Genomic DNA, 22,526 nt, shown 5'->3' with positions numbered 1-22,526 from the left:
ATGGAGATGTCTGGAGCTATACAGAGGCAGTGGGGAGCAGCACAGTATGTGAATGTTTGATCCACTACTGGGCTGTTCATTTTAAAGTGGTTAATTTCATATTACTTCAACAAATTATCTTTAGATATTCTACTTGTAGTTGACCCTTTCCCGATTTATTTCATACTACTTAAAGATTTCTATAGATTTTAACTTCTTTAATTTTAAAGACTCTTAGGAACTAATATTTATGATTCTGAAAAAAATTTCTCTGTGGTTCTTAACCATTTAAGTATCATTTCAGTTTTTCCCCTCCATTAAGTGCAAATAAAAAATACATTTTATTTTTAAAGTATTGCTTCAGTCATCTCTGCATGACAGTATTAGGTGTGATTTTTTTATGTTCTTTTTGCTTTTCTATGTTTACTAAACTTTATTACTTTTATAACCAGAAAAAATACCTGTAAACTATTACTTTTATCCAAAAGTGTTAAATAAAACAAGAATGAGTACTAGAAGAGACTACCATGGGAAACAATCTGGGTTACAAAACTTAAGAATATTTCAAACCAAGAACAATTTACAGGCATCAAAATAAACATATGATTTATACAGATAATTCAAACAAAAAGAGAACAGAGAAATGCATGCCCTACTGTAAAAGCATGCTTCTCTGAGAGCTTTCCTGTCATTTTACACTGTGAGCCATGGGGCTTTCATTCTCGTGCTCCCCCTTCAGAAGCATGCAGTAAGGGCTGGTCCTCCCCAGCACTGGCCCAGCTGCAGAGGTCAACTCATCACTACACAGAGAGTTCTTAGAAGCACAGATAGGGAAGAGGGCAGAAAAGAAAATGCCTCACTTCCACTTTTTCAACTAGTCAGTGACAAAAAAAAAAAAAAGGAAAAAACCCCACAAATGAGCTAAAGAAGGGTTTTTGTAATTATAAAATTGGCACATTACTTTACAGAGAAATAAATTTAGTTAACAAACCCAGCACATAACACAGTAAATACACAAAGGATAAAATAGAATGCAGCATAACGTACATCCCAGGTAGTCAGTATAAAAATTGTTTCAACTTTTGTTTTAGTTTCCTTTAGACACACAAATACAGTATGTACTTCATTTTTACTAGCCCATAAATGCAAATCTTGTTTATCATGGGGTGTGATGAAAAAAACACATAGTGAACTGAGATACTTGTTTTTGGAGGGGGAGGGAGTTTGGGGGTTAGTACTAGGGATCAAACCCAGGGCCTCATATATGCTAGGCAGGCACTCTACAAATGAGCTGCACCCCAGCATCTGAGATGCTGTCAACTCTAAGTTCATTCTAATTTTTACTCCTTGAAAGACTTAATACACATCCACAGGAAAAGAGAAGATCAAGGTCTATGGATACAAGAGTGCTAACAATGCTGGTAGGATAATGTTTCTTAGAACCCCCTGAAGAGGTGGCTAAGTGAGAAGGAAAACAATGAGGAAAGGGCAACAAAACAGAATCTGGTGCCCAAATGCAAAAGGTGGAAAGGAACAGATCCGGAAACTCTGAATAACTGTGTTGGGACGGCAACATTATTCCCTGAACAGTCTGTAACGTAAACGTGGTACAAGTGCATGCATACACAAAAATTTCATAGACAAAAATTGACAGAACACATTACTATGGTGAGGGCATTGACAGTATGCAATTTTTAAATGCATATTACAAATAAATCTGTGCTTACCTTCCAGGGGAAATTTACTGATCCACAAATGTGAGGGACACTTGAAAATGTATGTTCTTGTTATTGTTCAAAGGTGACTTTGGCTCAGTACAACAGATTTCAACAACTAACTCTTGGTTGGTACGCAGGAATTCAAGAAGATTCATCACCAGCGGAGTTTTCCCTCAGTTGAGCCTGCTGAAAATACATCTACCTAGAAAAACAAATAAAATAATTTTCCTTCTATCTCAGTAGGAATCTTAAACCAAACCAAACAATGCTAAAAGGTGGTCTTGAAAAATTCAAATTAAAATATTTTAGGCACTTGAGTGCCAAATATTCGCTTACTTATTAACAACTCTCTCCATCATTGATTTTAACTCCTGTAAGAATCATTTTGTAATACCAACAATAAAACACAATATAACGCAGAAAACACCCAGAAGACAAAAAGATCTCACTAAAAAATCCAAATCATTTATTACAACTTCATTTAACTTTTCACTAAAATGACAGAAACATATTGAAATTACAAATCTTCTTTACTAACACACAGCAAAATATTTTAAAATTATATATTTAAAAAAGGAAAAATTACATTTGAAAATGTGAAAAATTGCACTGAAAATGGATTTCAAAGCTTAATAAAATGTAAAATTAGAATATGGATGCATTGGTGGTGCCAATGAGTATTATTTGTGAGGGAAAAAATTAATCTCCATAGCCTTTTCCTGGAGAAGAAGAAAAAACTCTGATTGCCTTTAGTAACATACTTCCAAAATTTATCTGACATAGACATGCTTCTACACAAAATCCACAATATTAACTGAAGTTTTTGTTAATAGACTATTTGATGCCAGCCCCAAAAGAAACATTAGACCTACCAAAAAAATAACTAAAGCAAAAAAGAGCTGGTGAAATGGCTCAAGTGGTACAACACCTGCCTAGCAAGGGTAAAGCCCTGGGTTCAAACTCCAGTGCCACCCAAAAAAAAAAAAAGAAGAATCAGCAGTATCAAGAACATTACAGCTGATTCATATGCCACATTTCCTCATTTTAACTTCAATCTTATCTAAAAAGTTACAAAAATACTTTTCTGTACGGTACTATTCATATAGAGAATACCGAAGTATTGTCAACAGCTTTTTGAACAGCAATATATTCACATAGTATTTCTTCTTTGGTTCAACTACAACTTACTAACAGCTAACGTGACGCATGTCTCTATTTCTACTGTGAAAACTACAGACCATGTTTATTCTATGGATGGCTCTTCAGAGTGAACAGTATTCATGTATATTCCAGTAAGCTCGAAATGGGTATCTGGGGGTGGGGGGGAGGTGTACAGGCAGAACTGGGGTTTGAACTCGGCCTCATGTATTCTTATGCAGCCTTTTTAAACATTTTGGTTTATTTTTCAGATAGGGTCTCTCATTTGTCCAGGTCCAGGACTGAGACAGATCTACCTACACCTTGCATATAGCTGGAATTACAGATTTAGGCCACAATGCCTGTCTTGTTTGTTGAGATGGGGGTCTAACTTTTTCCCAGGCTGACCTCAAACCCCAAGCCTCTTGATCTCTGCCTGCCAAGAATCTAAAATTACTCACTACCATGCCTGGCATAAATGTATATTTAAGTAACACCTCATATATATTGTCATACTACTGTGTCACCACATTTTAGAGGATGGAGAAAAAAATGTGACAATATAGCATTCTAAGCAGTTGTATTTTATTTTATTTCAAAATACATATTTTAGACCAATTTTAAATTTGTGGGCGATTTTAAATTTCTTATACTGCTAGGATCTAAGATGAATTAACCTTATTGTTGTGACAGGATATATTCATTAAAAGAACAAATTGACATACTACAGGAGAAACCAAGAAAGATAAAAGGGACTACTACAAGCAGAATGAGGAAACACAGAAAAATCATCTCTACAGTGAGGCTGAATGAAACAACTAGACTTCCTCAGTAACCCGTACACAGGAGGACTGTTTACCACAGTCTCAAGGAAAAATATACCAGTTCTTTTTCTAGTTATTCTCTTAGGAATTGCATTAATGTTGAGAAATCTAGAAATAGATATACACATGCATATATAAAAATTATTGTCAGTGTGTAAGTTATTGCTGCCTTGGGACTACAATAATTTATGTAACATCTGTTTTCATATTTTTCTAATTTTTTTCCTAATTAACATACATACTTCATGCCTAAGTGCTCAGACCACCCTCTTTATTTTTTCTTCCTGCTGACTGTGCCTTTGTTTTTTTTTTTTTTTTTTGAAGTTGTATACTCCTTGGGAGAATTCAGGAAAACCAAAATCTTATTTAAAGCATGAATTTCACAATATAAACACAAGTACTAAACCAATTTTCAAGGAAACACTGAAGTCTTAAGAGTTTTCACAAGTACATTTCAAACTGCCAGCAATATTCACATAGTAAGTAAAGGCCAAAATACAAAAAAAAAAGCCAACATAAAAGCATAATATGAATATTATCTTAATCTTCTTGAATTCCAACTTTCATAAGCACCAAGAAACCTATTAAAATATCTATGACTTCTTGTCTTGACAAGGTTGGTAAAATATTAAAATGTGGAAGCCTGAGGCAACTAAAATCAATGAAAGTATCCCATATAGAAATCATCAAGTTTTATTTTTAATCATAAACTTCAAATATTGTGCAGATTCAAGGAAAGGGGAAAGTCTTAACTTTAAGCTCATTTAAGAACAATCAATGAGGAGGGGGAGAGGGTGGAGGCAGGGGTAGGGGGGAGAAATGACCCAAACAATGTATGCACATGTGAATAAATGAATAAAAAAAAAGAAATGGAAAAAAAATATGAATGAAGCACAGACACTGAATAAAACCTACTAAATATGTGGTAATAAATGAAACGTTCATGCTTGCAAAAAAAAATTTGAAAAGTTCTCAACCTGTATTCAAAAACTCAAAAATAAATAGCAAAACTAAAACTAAAGGCAGAGCTAGTCAATGCAACAATACTTGAAGTATTCTCCATAGTGTGTGGCATGTCACAGCAACACTGCAGCCTCATCTGCACTGATCTTGCCTTACAATTAATCACTTTGTATTTTAATCGACTGTTCATACACTATAGTCAGTCATTCAATATTTATCAGCTGTCAGAGATGGTCTTGGCCTTTGTAAACATTGAAATTGTCTCGGCCCTCATGGAACCATATCTTACTTGGGGAAACAGACACTACACAATGACCACGCAAATGCATCCTGCAAACAAGCAATGAACACTGTTTAAAAATATGGATGGGGAACCCATGAGATTTTATAACAGGAAACTTGGTTTAGTTTAGTGATCAGTAAAGGCCTTTAAAGACAGTTTAAATTCAGATCTGAAAGGCATGAAGTGTTCCACTCTACAGCAGAGAAGTCCAAAGGTCCAAAACAGGAAAGACCAGCACCTATCAAGAAAGAGAAGCAGAGAAGCCAACCATAGATGGAGAGGGAACATACGATAATCAAAAATAGGAGAAAGAGTCAGCAAAGTCTCTACAGGGTTTTAAATGAGGTATGAAAATTAACTTTGAAAAATACCAAATGTGGCTAAATCACAGAGAAGGCCAAGAGAGATGGCAGGGAAGGAGTCATTATAAGGTAACATAACCTACATTGTGGTAATTGTGGTGAAGACTGAGAAGGCAGAAGAGCTTTGGAGGATAACAATCTAAAAAGTTTAACAGAATATTAGATTTTGTAAGAAGATGCAGATAAAGAAACTTATAAACAAGATACTAGATATGGTTAACCAGAAAATACAATATGCACTTAAGAAATTTCAAGACACCACAAATAAATGACTTGAGAAGACATAAAAATAACTAAACTCAGAGAGGACTTCAACAAACACTAAAGTGAAACAAAGGATGTTATAAAAAGAGGGATATATAAATTAAAGATGACAACACAAAATATAAAAGAGGAGGTGAAAAAAGATATGAAAAATCTCAAAAAAATAATCAAACAGAAATCCTGGAAATAAAAATTCCCTTTAGTCAAACAAAAACACAGTGGAAAGCCACTCCAACAGACTAGCACAAGTGGACGACAGAATCTCAGAGCTCAAAGATAAAACAGAAATTAAAGAAAAAAAGAAGAACTATTAGTCAAACAACTCGAGCTGTGAACAGAATATGCAAGAACTCAGTGACTCCATCAAAAGATCAAACCTGGGAATCATGGGCATTGAAGAAGGAGAAGAGGTGCAAGCCAAAGGGATACATGATGTATCTGATAAAACAGTAACAGAAAATTTCCCAAATCTCAAGAAAGATTTGCCATTCAGATACAGGAAGACTCCAGGACACAAAACAGACTTGACCAAAATAGAACCTCCCATGGTATATTATCATTAGAACAACAAGCCAGAGAATAGAGAAAGAATACTGAAGGCTGTAACGGAGAAAAAACAAATAATGTACAAAGGTAAACCTATCAAAATAACAGATTTGTCAACAGAAATCTTAAAAGCAAGAAGGGCATGGAATGAGGTATTCTGGGCACTGAATGAGAATATTTTCAGCCCTAAAACACTCTACCTACCAAATTAGAATGCAAAATTGACAGAGCAATAAAAGCTTTCTACAATAAACAGAAATTAAAACAATATATGACCACTAAACCACCACTACAAAAAACTCTACAAGGAATTCTGCACACAGAAGGTGAAAGCAAGCAAAACCATGTGAAGACAGGAAGTATGAAACCACAGGAGAAGAAAAGACAAGTAATCAGAGAGCAACACTGATTCAGCTGCACACACTCAAATCTAAGTAACAAAATGGTAGGACTCACCATATACCTATCAGTATTAACAATGAATGTCAATGGACTCAACTCCCCCATCAAAAAACACCATTTGGCAAATTGGATTAAAAAGGATAATCTGACAATCTGTTGTTTACAAGAGACCCGTCTTATTGACAGAAATAAACACTGGCTTAGGGTGAAAGCTGGAAGAAGATTTACCAAGCTAATGGCCCCTGAAAACAGGCAGGAATAGTAATACTTACATCAGACAAAGTAGACTTCAAACTTACATTGGTCAAATGAGACAAAGAAATAAAATGTGCAGTATATCAAAAGGAAGTAACAATTATCGACCTACATGAACCAAATGTCAGTGCACCCAATTTAGTAAAGCATACACCAAAGTACTTAAAAGCACATATAGACCCCCACACAGTGGTAGTGGGAGAAAATAATACTCCTTTAACACCAATAGAGAGGTCATACAGATAAGAAAATCAACAAAGAAATCCTAGATCTAAATGACACCACAGATCAAATGGACCTAACTGATGTCTACAGAATATTTCATCCGGCAAAAGCACATTATACATTCTTCTCAGCAGCTCATGGAACTTTTTGCTAAATAGATAATGTCTTAGGGCACAAAGCAAGCCTCAACAAATATAAGAAAACAGAAATAATCCCCTACATTCTATCTGATCACAATGCAATAAAACTAGAACTGAAGAACAAAAGCAACAGCAGAATATATGCAAACTATGGGAGGGTGAATAATACATTGCTAAACCACCAGTGGGTCACAGAAAAAATCGGAGAAGAAATCAAAAGTTTCCTCGAAGTTTATGAAAATGAAAACACAACCTATCAGAACCTGTGGAACACAGCAAAGGCAGTCCTAAGAGGAAAATTTATAGCCATGAATGCATACATTAAAAGGACAGAAAGATCTCAAATAAACAACCTAATGCTACATCTCAAGCTCCTGTAAAAACAAGAACAAGCACTATACAAAACAAGAAGAAGGAGAGAAGTAATAAAAACAAGAGGACAGAGACCAAAAAAAACAAAGAATCAATTAAACAAAAAGCAATAAAAACAGCATGGCACTGGCACAAAAACACACATGAAGACCAGTGCAACAGAATAGAGTACCCAGATATGAAGCCATGCAGCTACGCCCACCTAATTTTTGACAAAGGTGCCAAAAACATATGATGGAGAAAAGACAGCCTCTTCAACAAATGTTGCTTGGAAAAGTGGTTATCTGCCAGCAGAAAACTGAAACTAGATCCATGCCTGTCACCCTATACTAGTATCAACTCAAAGTGGATTAAGGACCTTAATATTAGACCCAAAACCTTCAAATCAGTACAGGAAAGAGCAGGGAATACTCTGGAAGCAAAAGGTATAAGCAAAGACTTCCTTAGTGGAACTCAAGCAGCTCAGCAACTAAGAGAAAGGACTGACAAATGGGACTACATGAAATTAAAAAGCTTCTGTACAACAAAAGAAATGGTCTCTAAATTGAAGAGACCACCCACAGAGTGGGAGAAAATCTTTGCTACCTATACATCAGACAAGGGACTAATAACCAGAATATACAGGGAACTCAAAAAACTAAACAACCCCAAAATCAATGAGCCAATAAAGAAGTAGGCAACTGAACTAAACAGAACTTTTTCAAAGGAAGAATGGCCAAAAAACACATGAAAAAATGTTCACTATCCCTGCAAAGGCTTTAGGAATGAGACTGCACCCTGTGACACTGAGAGTCACTCTAGAAGGGAAGGGGATGTGCTGTGTGTACACATGCTCACAGGATATAACCTTACCTCTGCTTACCCTTGATTCTTCTCCCCATTTGACCCAGGTTAAAAAGGGGTTCCCTGGGGGGAGGGCGTGACTCAAGCGGTAGAACACCTGCCTGGCAAGCATGAGGCTCTTGAGTTCAAACCCCAGTACTACAAAATTAAGGAGGGGGTCCCTTTTTGATATCTTCCAACCTTTTAAGATAACTTGGGGCTAGAGATGACTTTGTGGATTTATTTGGGTTTTGTTTCTGAAATTTTATTGCTCCAGGTTTACTTTTTATAATGATGTATGTCACCATCTAGCCACCCTCCCCATCCCTGCCCAGCTCTCAGTTTCCTTCAGTTAAAAGAGGCACCTGACAGGCCCAGCACAAGGGGCCTCAAAAAGCAAATGTCTCTGTTGCCAGTGAGAAGAGGTCAGACACCTCAGCCCTGCCACATTTGATCTTATCTGGATTAACTTTTTAATTTCATGGAGTATTGTGTGTAACTTCCTCCACTTTTCCACCTTGGATCCAAGGGAAATGTTACATTTTCACTCCTCCAGTTCCTCGCAAAGGAACAGTGCAGGTGGACACCAACATTTGGATCAGACTCAGGTCTCAGAGGGGAGCAGGTTCATTCTCACGCAATGGTAAGGGCCAGGGAGCAGCTGGGCTTTCAGACAGCTGGTTCTGAGAGAACCCTATGATCATCACTCAAGCCCCAGGAGTGGACCCCAGGAGTTCCCATCCTCTCTATGTCAATCTTGCTTCCCATTGGCTCAAGAGGAACTAGAAAGCACCTTTGGATATAACAGGACCCTTGTGTTTCAGTGGTTATTTCCTTTTCAGAAAATCTCAGAAACTGCCCTGTGTCAAATGAGGTCTTATGCGCATCATCCATTTCCTTCTTCCTGACCTCTGGGCACAGTCATCTGTAGCTTTCTTATGACCAGGGGCCGAGCCCCAAGCACCTGGTGCACTTTGCAGAGACACCACTCCAAGCCCCAACCTACCGTGTAGGTGTCTGGCTCCCTGTGCCCATAGTTTCTTACCTGGACAGCTACAGTCAGAATGACACCCTACCTTGGAGTGTGGTATCCAAACTTGAGGTTGCTTCTGAATCACTTGATGTGACCCAAGAAATCTGATTTGGAGGCCTTGAGACATTTGATCCAGCCCCAGTGTCAGCCTTACGGCTGTTTTCACTTGTTGCTCCCTGTAGACTTGTGGCAGATCTGTGCCCACAGGCCTCCTTGGAAGGAGTAATGTCCTGCGAATTCATTCAGGATTTCCGCCCAGGCCCTCAAAGGGGAGCCACATGAGTTGTTTTGAAGCCACCAAGCAGCTGGTTCACTAGGAGGGAAAATGGCCCTGTTGTTCTCCGCTGGGGGAGGTACATTCCTACATCTTCTCACATCCTCAGAAGGAACCAGGAATTAGGGTGAGAGCTGGTAAAATTCATAGATCATCCCAAAGATGTGATGCTGGTTTGTGGAACCATTTTTGGGTGAACAGATGGTTTCCTTTGGCTCTCTCCAAAACTGGCCATGCTCAGCTTCAGGAGCAGGAAGCAGTTTTGTCCTCCCCGCTCTAGCACTTAGGTCAGGAAGGAATGAAGATGGCATTTTGGACTTCACTGGGCCTGCTGGATCATGGGAGAGCCCTCTGGAAGAGGCAGGCCAGGGCCAGATCCCTGCCCTGGCCCCAGAAGGGGCATGCATAGGTAGCACTGAACAATGGTAGCAAGTTCACATGACTTGGGGAAACATTCAGAATCACGTGGCTCATGGAAAAAACAATTCTGATTTAGGAAAGGGATTATGTAGGAATAATGTCTGGACTTGATTTCCCCACCTCATTATCAAGAGTGAAAATTTGGATCTGCTCCCAGTCAGGCCCAGTATCTCCAGAGCTTGGAAGGCTATCCTGTAGCCTCCATGGCAGGGGCTGGAGGGCTCCTCTGCATTTGTTCTGCAGTCATGTTGCCATACGTGTATGAAAGGTATAACAGAGCTTATCAGTTAAAGCCAACTACCAGGCATTAACTCGTTTAACATTAAGTTTTGTGGGGTTTTTTTTTTTTTTTTGTATATTGTTTACATTTTGAGAAGTAGCATTCTGTTTTAAATGCTCTTTGTTTTTCTAACAGTATTGTTGATTGGGTCAAAACATTTGAGCTGTGGTTTGGTGGATTTTAGATTTTTTTTTTTAAAGGTCATTCTCTCTGTGCTATCTTCAAAACCTTGGGTTTGGGCTCCTAACTCCTTTGGTATTCATATGTTTAAAAGATATTTATCTTGGTTTCTACAAGTTTTCTTTCTCTTCTTTTTGTAATGATAAAGATTGTTTGGCTTGCAGTCTGAAAGTGAACTGATCCTTTTATCTGCTCCTCTTTTCTCTGCCATTCCCTTTCTGTGTAGTAGAAGGTATCTGAGGGGAAGTAACAACCCTTGACCTCACTCCCCAGGGCCATGAAGAAAAGCCAGTCTTATGGCATCTCTGAGTAGTTTTGGGTCTCCTAGAAACAAAGGTATAAGAGCAAGGACATGACTGATTGGGTGAGGCCTGGATGGGCAGTATTCTGTTCCCATTTCCTCATCCTGCTACTTACTGGGTGACATTTAGTCACAACTTCTTGTCCCCATCCCTCTCCAAGAAAGTCTATAGCTGAGGAACTGTCAGCCAGCCGATGTGAGGGGCTCTGAAAACTCCACTGACAGACCATTAGGTCATGGCTCATGCCATGTTCCTGTCAGTTAACAGTGACTCTCTGTGTTCCCCAGCATGAGCTCCTTCCCTGTGCCCTGTGACTTGGTGGTTACGAGGCAGGCAGTGTGCCAGCAGATCCAGAAGCAGTGCTCAATCTCTCCTTATCTAGCTCAGGGGTTACTGGTCTGTGGCTGACACCATGAGTGGCCCCTGTGGCTACTCTGTGGCACTCTTCAGTTCCCACACAGGCAGCTCTTCCTGCCCTCTCCATTTTTTCTCTCTTCCCTGTGCTTTAGGCCTAAACAGTTCCCCTGGTAGTACTCAGCACAGTAGACTGGATTCCTGCCCTGGAGACTTTTCCCTTCTTCACAGTCTGTATAGGTCTGCCCAGGGGAGGTCACCAAAGACCCAGGACTTTTTCAGTAGCCAAATCCCACCCCAATTGTCTATTTCAGGTTGGAAGAGAGAAAATGTTAGCACTCTCCAGCATTTGAGCTGGGGCCAGAAGGAACAATGTGCTTAAACAACCCTCAGAGATCTGGCCTTAGATGTGTGGCTTCCCCAAGTCTAGGAAACTCATCTCTTATGGCAGTAATGTGGGGGGTGGTCCCAAAGGGAAATACATATTTGGACAGCTACCCCCAAATCTGCCAGCCATCTGCAGGGAGCAGTGACATGGCCCTAGCCATCTAAAATGTGCCGCTTATGAAGAGTGCCCCCAAGGGGAAAGGAGATTCAGCTCTCCTTCAACAGCTTATGCTGAGATCCCAGGAAGGATGCTGGGAAGGAAACTTCTAGAATAACACTTTCCTTGCTCACAGACATTTTGGGAGGAGGTAGGAACTAGCATCCTTAGCTGGAGACCCAGTCTGCTCAGCACATCACAGTAGCAGGCCAGAGCACTGAACACACAGAATGTGAATCAAGTCCCGAGTCATCCACTGGGGAAGCAGGATAAATTACCACTCTACCATGTGTGTGACTTCTCAATTTCCCAACACAAGTTCCATTTTTTAAAATAGAAATTTCCAACCCCTTGTGCTTGTCTAATGTCTGCTCTAAACAGTCTGAGACCATGTTACTGTTTTAAAATGCATGCATGTTAAGATGAATCTCCAACCCAAGGAAAAAATAAAACTCAAAAAGCTTTGGTAAACAACTAAATGACAGGAATCACCACATACCTATCAGTACTAACACTTAATGTTAACGGATTTAATTCACCCAACAAAAGGAACCGCTTGATGAAATGGCTTAAAAGGGAAGATCCAACAATTTGTTGCTTACAGGAGACCCATCTCACCAACAGAAATAAGCATAGGCTTAGGATGAAAGGCTGGAAGAAGATTTACCAAGCTGGTAAATGGATGGAATTGGAGAACATCATTCTGAGTGAAGTTAGCCTGGCCCAAAAGACCAAAAATCGTATGTTTTCCCTCATATGAGGACATTAGATCAAGGGCAAACACAACAAGGGGATTGGACTTTGTGCACATGATAAAAGCAAGAGCACACAAGGGAGGGGCGAGGATAGGTAAGACACCTAAAACTATACACTTCTGAAGAAAGAGATTGAGGAAGACTATACAAAGTAGAGAGATCGCCCATGCTCATGGATTGGTAGAATCAACATAGTAAAAATGTCGATACTCCCAAAAGTAATCTACATGTTTAATGCAATTCCCATCAAAATTCCAATGACATTCATTAAAGAGATTGAAAAATCTACTGTTAAATTTATATGGAAACACAAGAGGCCACGAATAGCCAAGGCAATACTCAGTCAAAAGAACAATGCTGGAGGTATCACAATACCTGACTTCAAACTATGTTACAAAGCAATAACAATAAAAACAGCATGGTACTGGCACAAAAACAGACATGAAGACCAGTGGAACAGAATAGAGGATCCAGATATGAAGCCACACAACTATAAGCAACTTACCTTTGACAAAGGAGCTAAAAATATACGATGGAGAAATAGCAGCCTCTTCAACAAAAACTGCTGGGAAAACTGGTTAGCAGTCTGCAAAAAACTGAAACTAGATCCATGTATATCACCCTATACCAAGATTAACTCAAAATGGATCAAGGATCTTAATATCAGACCCCAAACTCTTAAGTTGATACAAGAAAGAGTAGGAAATACTCTGGAGTTAGTAGGTATAGGTAAGAACTTTCTCAATGGAACCCCAGCAGCACAGCAACTAAGAGATAGCATAGATAAATGGGACCTCATAAAACTAAAAAGCTTCTGGTCATCAAAAGAAATGGTCTCTAAACTGAAGAGAACACCCACAGAGTGGGAGAAAATATTTGCCAACTATACATCAGACAAAGGACTGATAACCAGAATATACAGGGAACTTAAAAAACTAAATTCTCCCAAAACTAATGAACCAATAAAGAAATGGGCAAGTGAACTAAACAGAACTTTCTCAAAAGAAGAAATTCAAATGGCCAAAAAACACATGAAAAAATGCTCACCATCTCTAGCAATAAAGGAAATGCAAATTAAAACCATGCTAAGATTCCACCTCACCCCTGTTAGAATAGCCATCATCAGCAACACCACCAACAACAGGTTTGGCAAGGATGCGGGGAAAAAGGAACCCTCATACACTGTTGGTGGGAATGTAGACTAGTACAACCACTCTGGAAAAAAATTTGGAGGCTACTTAAAAAGCTGGACATCGATCTACCATTTGATCCAGCAATACCACTCTTGGGGATATACCCAAAAGACTGTTACTCCAGAGGCACCTGCACATCCATGTTTATTGCGGCACTATTCACAATAGCCAAGTTATGGAAACAGCCAAGATGTCCCACCACTGACGAATGGATTAAGAAAATGTGGTATCTATACACAATGGAATTTTATGCAGCCATGAAGAATGAAATGTTATCATTCGCTGGTAAATGGATGGAATTGGAGAACATCATTCTGAGTGAGGTTAGCCTGGCTCAAAAGACCAAAAATCGTATGTTCTCCCTCATATGTGGACATTAGATCAAGGGCAAACACAACAAGGGGATTGGACTATGAGCACATGATAAAAGCGAGAGCACACAAGGGAGGGGTGAGGATAGGTAAGACACCTAAAAAACTAGCTAGCATTTGTTGCCCTTAACGCAGAGAAACTAAAGCAGATACCTTAAAGCAACTGAGGCCAGTAGGAAAAGGGGAACAGGTACTAGAGAAAAGGTTAGATTAAAAAGAATTAACCTAGAAGGTAACACCCACGCACAGGAAATCAATGTGAGTCAATGCCCTGTATAGCTATCCTTATCTCAACCAGCAAAAACCCTTGTTCCTTCCTATTATTGCTTATACTCTCTCTACAACAAAATTAGAAATAAGGGCAAAATAGTTTCTGTTGGTTATTGAGGGGGGGGGAGAGGGAGAGGGCGGAGTGGGTGGTAAGGGAGGGGGTGGGGGCAGGGGGGAGAAATGAACCAAGCCTTGTATGCACATATGAATAATAAAAGAAAAATGAAAAAAAAAAAGGTTTTTCATTTTTATTAGCATATATTGTACTGAGGGGATTCACTGTGACAATTTTAGATACCTTACACTGTACATTGGTTAGGTCACCCTCACCATCTACCCCTCCTCAATCCCCTCCCCCCATTACTTAAAATAATTGCAAAAAAGTTTCATCATTCTATTTCATATATGTATATGAAGCCCTTTTAACTACATTCCCTCACTTTCATCTCCTCCATTCACCCCATACACAAAAGTACCAGCCCCCGGTACCTATTTTATAGTCCCTGACAAATTTCAAAGCCTAAAAAGGAAAAGGCTTTGTTAACATCCAATAATGCAATGCAGAAATATATGTGCTATATGTAATAGCGGATGTTTCCACAATATCGAAAAGACATTTTTACATAAAGTGAAGATTATTCACCAAATTATTGTGACTTCTGTATTAAACTCTGAAAAGTAACATAAATCATACAAGTCTGCTCTGTAGTTCTAGGCACATTTATCTTGCAAGTCCCTCCTTCTAAACTCTGACAGAGTAAAGCACAAGTAAAATAACTCTCTCATTCCATCACTACCCTACTGCCCCTCCCCACAAAAGTCAATCAAAAGCTCCTTAGGAGAGTCTAATTTTCACCTATATAGTACTTTTTTTTTTTTTTTTTTTTGCAGTTCTGGGGTTTGAACTCAGGGCCTTATATTTGCTAGGAAGGTGCTCTACCACTCGGGCCAAGCTCCCCTTTTTTATTTTAGTTCTTTTTCAGGTAGAGTCCTCATGTTTTGCCTGGGGCTGACCTAAGATCCTAATTCTACCAACAGCCTTCCACATAGCTGGGATGACAGATGTGTGCACCACCACACCACCATCTTATTGATTGAGATGAGGTCTCACTAATTTTTTGCTCAAATAACTATCCTCCCAATTTCCACCTCCCAAGTGGCTGGTATTACAGAACAGTACTGTAGCATCTAGGTTTCAAGTATTTTTTTCTTTAGTCTTTACTCAGACATTGAATTTCTGCAACATCTGAAATATGAGGATGCTATAATTAATGATAATGCAAAATACGGGCGTGACAGTATTTTAGTAAGGAAAATTATGACAAGTATGAATTAATATGGAAATTTTAATTGTATATCAATATAATCTTAGAATAAATGAAATAAAAAATATCTGATACAATTATGAGAATGCCTTTCAAGAGAAAAGTTAAAATACGTATTTTATAATATATCTTTATAAGGTTCATTCATAAATTTTTAAAGCCTTTTTGAAGTGAAAATGTATACTTTCACAAAGAGGTCATTTCTTTACAGAACAAAAACAATCACAGCAACAAACAACCAAAACTAGTAGACCATATAACAGCCTCCAAAGAGGATTCCAACATACAGATAAAACAGAAAGTCCCCATTCTACATATGCTGTGTAATATAAGAAAGAGGAAAACTGAGAAGAAATGCCCTAATTACATTCTCCCTCAACAATCAGTTCAATTTTACTGAAAAAACTGATTAACTACTCACTATAACCATAAGATTAAAAATCAGCTATTCCAAAGAATATCTCTTTGGAAAGTAATATACAGATAATACCCCATAGAAATGATCTAAAAGATCAGGTAACTACTTACAAAAGATAATTTGCAAGAAATTTAAAAGAATAGTAGGTAGTAAGATGTAAGGTAGATGTAATTACCATCCACCAATACAAACTGCAATTTAAAATATCTTCTTAATAAATACTGTACACTACAATTTTTAAAAAACTTCCAGAGGAGTGGATAAAAATTGAATGAAATTAAATCCATTTCTCAAGCTTTAAATAATGCTTATATACATCTCCGACCATACCATCCTGTACACACCGGACCTTATCTCCTCCTTATAGTCTTCCCCTTTTATTTCCAATGTAGAATTGAACAATCTTTCTGTACTCACTATAGTAACTTAATACAACTGCATCTAACTATAAATGTTTTCTTTGTATGTAAAACCTATAGTTATCAAAGATTAGGAAGGCAAAAATTCCAAAGTTGAGTTTAAAGGAAAAAAAAATCACTACTATACATTTGTGAACCCAGAGGCCTTTGATGTCCCACCCCCATCCCATTCCCATTCAGCTTCATTCTTGCTGTTCTGTAAAGAGCTGCAATTACCCATACTGCCTACAGGATCCAGACAGTAATCAAGGAGAAAAACAGCTGCTTACTTCTTGAAGAAGAAGGTAATAATAATCTGTTTCTGAAGTTTACTAGACGTTGTCTCTGTAGTTAAAATACACATAAAAGGTGATCCATTATGAGCCAAGCTACTGTATCATCTCAAAAGATTCCACGAAATTATTTTGATAACTTTCAACATCACTCATGATTTTAAAAAATAAAACAAAGTTTTACTGAAAAAAGAAAAAAGCTACCTTAATGTGATCGGGTAAATGAAATGTACTTTCTAAAAGTCTATAGCAAACAATTAATTACAGCGACACATTTAGAAGTACTGCTCTTTAAAAATAAAAAAAGAGTAGGACACATATTCCCATTATCACCACTTTTGCACAAGACTGTCCTGAATCTTCAAAGCAGCACTGTATGATATAAAGAAAAGGAGAGAGGGACTGACACAGAGCAAGAAAATATACACTATGAGTAAAAAGGGAAGAATCAAAGTTGCCATTTTTGCAGCTCCTGTAATAGGCAGTTTTGACCATAAGGGAGAATCTATGAGCACAGGAGTACTTCATTAGATTTAATAAGAGAACTAATAAAGTTTGGTGAATATATACCCAAAAAATTCAGGTTTCTGATTTTTATTTTCCATGTTCACTTTCTGTAATCCATGATTATTCCTTTCAAATTTTGTGTCTTCTTCAGTAGGTTTAGCAAGTGTTCATTAAGAGTCACCAACCAGAACTACACAATGTACTAATCACTAAGGTTCAATAAGGACTGAACTAACATTTCTCTCTCCATTCTTCGAAGATCTTTTGCACTTAATCATTTTCTATTCTTTTACCAAATTGCTTCCATAATTACAATATCATTTTTGTTCCTGTTTTGGCCAGATCATAAGGAGAGTAACATTTCTAGACACACTTTGTAACATCTCCAGTACTGCCTATTTATTTCCTAAATGACAATAAAAGAGTCACAACTCATGATTCTTCGTAAAACATAGTTCAGTTTACTAGAAGTATCTTTTTGCAACTGCCAAAATGAGAGTACTTTGCTAGATCCCTGTCTAACTCTGCAGCCTCCAGTGGTATTCCTGCACTTACTATTTCCAATTTGTTTTATCAGCATTTTGTTAACTAGACCTTGGTACCACCTAAAAATCTGAAATGTGTTACTGCATGCTTTCAGAGAGAATCCCACTGAGAGAGAGAAAGCATCATTCTACTCAAAAACACCTACTAAGCTCACTTTTCACTTCCCATCTCTAACTCAATTTCTAACTTATGACTCAATTTCTAATTTATGATGAATTTTTAAAATTATCATTTATTTATTTCACTTTAGGAGAAAACAGATTAGGACACCATTAAGAGAAGAGACAAATGCAGGGTGGCTACACAAAGGAACTTAGCACACTTATTTCACATTTTATAAGTTTCTTTCAAAGTCTAGCAAAACACCTGTTGGTTTATTCATAAACTTTCCATTTTTCTACATGGGACATTTTTCTTCAGCATTATCTTTTTTTTTCTCGCCCAGTTCTGGGAATTGAACTCAGTATTTTGGGGAAGTGTTTTTTGAGATAGGGTCTCACGAACTATTTGCCAGGGCTGGCTTTGAACAGAGATCCTCCAGATCTCTGCCTCCCGAGTAGCTGGGATTACAGGCATGAGCCACCAGCACCCGGTCACTTCAGCATTATCTTGACAAAAAAGCAAAGCCCTTATTATATGACTCATGCCCTTTTAAAGTTACTGAAATTGTTCTCTCAATAGTCGAAATGTAATTCCTATCCTTTCCTGTCAGAATTAAAGACACTCCAGTGCCGAAAACAAATGCACGAAAGACAGAAAATATCCTGACAAGGCAATTTCTTTTGAACAAAGGGTGAAAGCAAGTATTCACTGCAGCTCAGTGGACACGTAAGCACAGAATGGCCAAAAGTGGCTTCTCCTTATACCCCTGACACAGTTGAACCTGGCCCTCACCTGGGATTTGTCCAGGTTAAAGACTGCTCACAGTCTTTCTCAATTGGCTAAAAGGCTTGGGGGATGGGTTAGGGCACGAAATTTGGTGGGCAATTTTTTTGGGCAATGGGGCTGTGCAAGAATCCAGAAGAAGAAACAGGAACCCTTTAAACAATGCAAATCACCTAAGATGGCAACCTGAGGAATTTTAAGTAATCTAAGAGGGTGACACATACTTAAAGAGAAAAAGACCGTTTTTCTTACAACTTTCCCACTCTTTTAAATTCTTTTCTTCAAACTCATTTAGGAGCCGTTGGCTCCCATGTTTGTGTGTTTCTAATTAGAGCAAATTATTTGGGTAGGGCGAGGGTGATTGTTTGATGAGGGCTGTATTATTTGGAAACTCCAATCATTATGCAAGTTCCTCCCTTTTCAGCCAACGTCATGACTATTGCTAACCTGTACTCCCAAGCCATTTGACTAGTTGGTCCCAGTTGCTCTGCTATTCCTTTGATAGCATCCCTGGTATAGTTAATGAACCTTTGTTGGTTATACCAAATATAATTTAATGCAATCAACATTTTTATTTATGGTGGACCACCAAAAAAGTACTGATTCAAATCCTAGAAGAGTCTCAAGTAAAGGTCCTCCACACTACCACCAGACTTTAGCTCTGCTCACCAAGAGTGTGGACTGGTTTTTGAGGCTGTTGAAGGACAGGCTTTCACTGCATCCCATCAGGTTTCCCACATTTGTCAACTGTCCCCCCCTCCCTGGTGAGACATGAGGGATAATTGACATCTGGGGCAGGTGGCTTAACAGTCCTTGGGGGCTGACCCTCAGGACCTCTGAAAACAGTAGTGATAACATCTGGCAGGATTCATTATTCCATGCAATGGCATCCTGAAACAGAGCCAACATGCAATACATTCCATCTGGTTCTGAGGACCATCCTAACAGAAACAGGACCACCTGAGACTCTGGTCTCCCAACAGTAACAATCACTTTTATTTAAAGTGTAGACAGAATATTTTATCCATTCCATCCACACATTTGCATCACTGTACCTGATTTAACAACAGCCACAGTTTGTCTTAGGTCCTTGATTTCTACTACAGTCACCTGAGTTTAACTGTTGTATAAACGTGGAGGTAATGTTGGAGTGGAGGTAGAACTGGGAGTCCCCTGAGAGGGTTTAGGAGATAGAGCTCACAGGCACCTAAAGCGTCTGTTCCTGAGACATTCGCCCCCAACCCATGTTTATGAAATGTGGATGGTTCTTTTGTCGTACTCCAAAGGCTTTCTATGACCAATCTAAGGTGGTTATACTGTTTATCTTTGCAAGGAGAGGGGAGTGTTCAAAACAGGTGTAATTTCAACTGTAGTCTCTGTTAAAAGACTGTCAATTGTTCTGGATGGTGGAAACTGGAGTCTTACCAGTGCCTCGGGGTCTGGTCCAGCCTTTAGGATTGTCATAAAAGGGAAGAGTACTCTGAGTTACATTAATAATAAATATACCATTTCCCAAATGAAAAAGAAAGAATAACTTCACTATAGTCTTTTTAAGATTACTCTGGTGTTGCCTTGATGTTCTTGCTGGTCAAATGGGGGCACTTTCTTTACCCACGTGTGATGAGTCCACCCCTACTCCGCAGTCCAGACAGCTGTTTCTATGGTCAGGAGGTCCATGAAGGGCCCTTCCTAAGCTAATTCAAGCTTATTTTCTTTCCAGGTCTCAATCAGTATATAATCGCCAGGCTGGTGCGGGTGAACGGGAAAGTCAAGTGGAGGAGTCTGTGCTAACAACCACTTTTTCCTAAGAGAAAGTATGGTAGGGAACCCAAGTATATAATTTTTGAGGAAACAGTCTTTGGTTTTAAAGGTAGGCACATCAGTAACAGAGCTAAGGTAAAGAAGCCATAAGGCATTTCATAAGGGGAGAAGCCAGTATCCTTCTAAGAGGCCATCCTAATCCTGAGTAATGCTATGGGAAGGCATTTAATCCAAGGTAATCTGGTCTCTAAAACTAATTCAGTAAGCTGATTTTTAAGAGTCTGATTCATTCTTTCAACCATCCCTGAAGAAGCTGGATGCCAGGGAGCATGGTATTCCCATTTGACCTCTAGAGCCTTCATAAGTCCCTTAAGGACGTTCTTGGTGACGTGACTCCCATTGTCTGAATCTATATTTTCTACAACTTCAAACCCTGGGCTGATGAGTTCTAGTAATGCCCTAATTACATTCATAGAAGTGGCCCCCAGGAGAGGGATGGCCTCAACCCAGTGAGAGAGATGGGCTATAATAACCAGGAGGTATTTAAGACAGGGTTAATGGGAAGTGCAGGAAGGTACAGGATAAGACAGAAGACCAGGACCTTGGGGGTGACAGCAGTCTGTTTTGCTATCTCATCTGTGAAAGAATTTCCCTGAGCCTCAAAGTTTACCCTCTTTTGGTGTCCTGGCACATAAACTATGGTTATTTCTTCAGGTGGTTTTGGGCTCTCTAGTATTTGTTGAATTAATTCCCCACACACCAAGTCTTGGCCCTTGCCATTGATTAAACACTGTTCCATCCAGATTTTTCTGAAGGTGTGGACCACACCAAATGCATATTTTAAACCGGTATATGTGGTCACTTCTTTGTCCTTTCAGTGTTTTAAGGCCTGATTTAGAGCAAACAATTCATAAGTCAGTGCCAACCAGTTGTTAGTGAGTCAGACTATTATAGTCATAGCCTCCCTATCTATGATAGAACATCCTTTATATCTTTTTCCTCATTTACTCAAGAGGATTCATCCACAAAGAAATGAAACCTGGTCTGGAAATGAGTTTCCCCAAGTTCTGGCCTTCCTTTTGTTTCGTATTCAATGATATCTAAACATTTATGTTCGGGGGCTCCTCCTTCCTGCTTCCCTACCAACAAAGTAACTGGATTTAGAGCTTCATCAAAAGTCAGGTCATCTTTTCTAGCAAGATAGCCCCATACTTTAGGATCCTGGAATCTGTCAGCCATCTACCCACCTTTTGGTTTAAGATCATTCTAACTTGATGGGGTGTGCAAGTAACTAGACTTCCCCAAAGGTGATTTTTCTACTTTCTTCAGTTAAAAGGGTTGTAGTCACTATTGCCTGAATGCATTCAGCCCAACCTCAGGTGACAGAATCTAGGAATTTAAATAAGAAGGCCACAGGTTGACGGTGACCCCCATGTTTTTGGGTTCACACCCCAAGGGCAACTCCCTTGTTTATATTTACAAAGAAGTGAAAAGGCTGTTCAAGAGAGGGCAAGGCTAGTACCAGGGCTGTGATAAGGACTTGTTTTAGCTCATCTACTTGATTTATCTCCTCAGGGGTCCAAAGAAGGGGGTTTGGTCCCTCTTGGGTCAATGTGGGTTATAAAGATTTAGCTTTAAGGGCATATGAGTCTATTTACAACTGGCAGCATCCCAGGAACTTTCTTAATTCTTGCTTTGTTCCTGGGAGCAGGAGACCAGTGATTCCTTCTAGTCTTTCTGGACCAATCTTTCTTTGGCCCTTACTAATTAAATGTCCCAATATTTTATTTCAGTCTCAGCAAATTGTAACTTATTCCTTGAAATACAAAGTCCCCAGCATCCCAGGAAATTTATAAAGCTAATGGTTGTGTTAATCACCTCCCCCTAATTATCTCCTGACAGAAGTAAATCGTACACATATCGGAGGAGGCACATGTGGGGGGTCTAACTTGAACTTTTCTAAGACTTGTTCTAAAATCTGACCAAAAATGTGAAGGGAGTTAGTAAATTCCTGGGGAAGGACAATCCACCTGAACTGATGCTTGTGTCCTGAGTGGGGGCGAGGGGGGTCTTCCCATTCAAAGATGAATATGTCCCAACTGTTTGTATCTAATGGGCAGGCCCA

General features: G+C 38.9%; 1 protein-coding gene across 1 annotated transcript in view; it reads right to left on the bottom strand.

The window, feature by feature from the left end:
* Tbc1d5 (TBC1 domain family member 5) overlaps positions 1–22,526 on the bottom strand; it is a 545,741-nt gene that overhangs the window by 431,950 nt on the left and 91,265 nt on the right. The window contains exon 3 of the mRNA XM_074043845.1: positions 1,707–1,899. The gene's annotated coding sequence lies outside the window, so the exon portion shown is untranslated. The remainder of the gene's footprint in view (positions 1–1,706; positions 1,900–22,526) is intronic.

This window comes from Castor canadensis, chromosome 10 (assembly GCF_047511655.1).
Source record: "Castor canadensis chromosome 10, mCasCan1.hap1v2, whole genome shotgun sequence".
NCBI classification, from domain to species: domain Eukaryota; kingdom Metazoa; phylum Chordata; class Mammalia; order Rodentia; family Castoridae; genus Castor; species Castor canadensis.
Note: the sequence above shows the minus strand (reverse complement) of the source record. Positions and strands in the feature narration are given on the sequence as shown.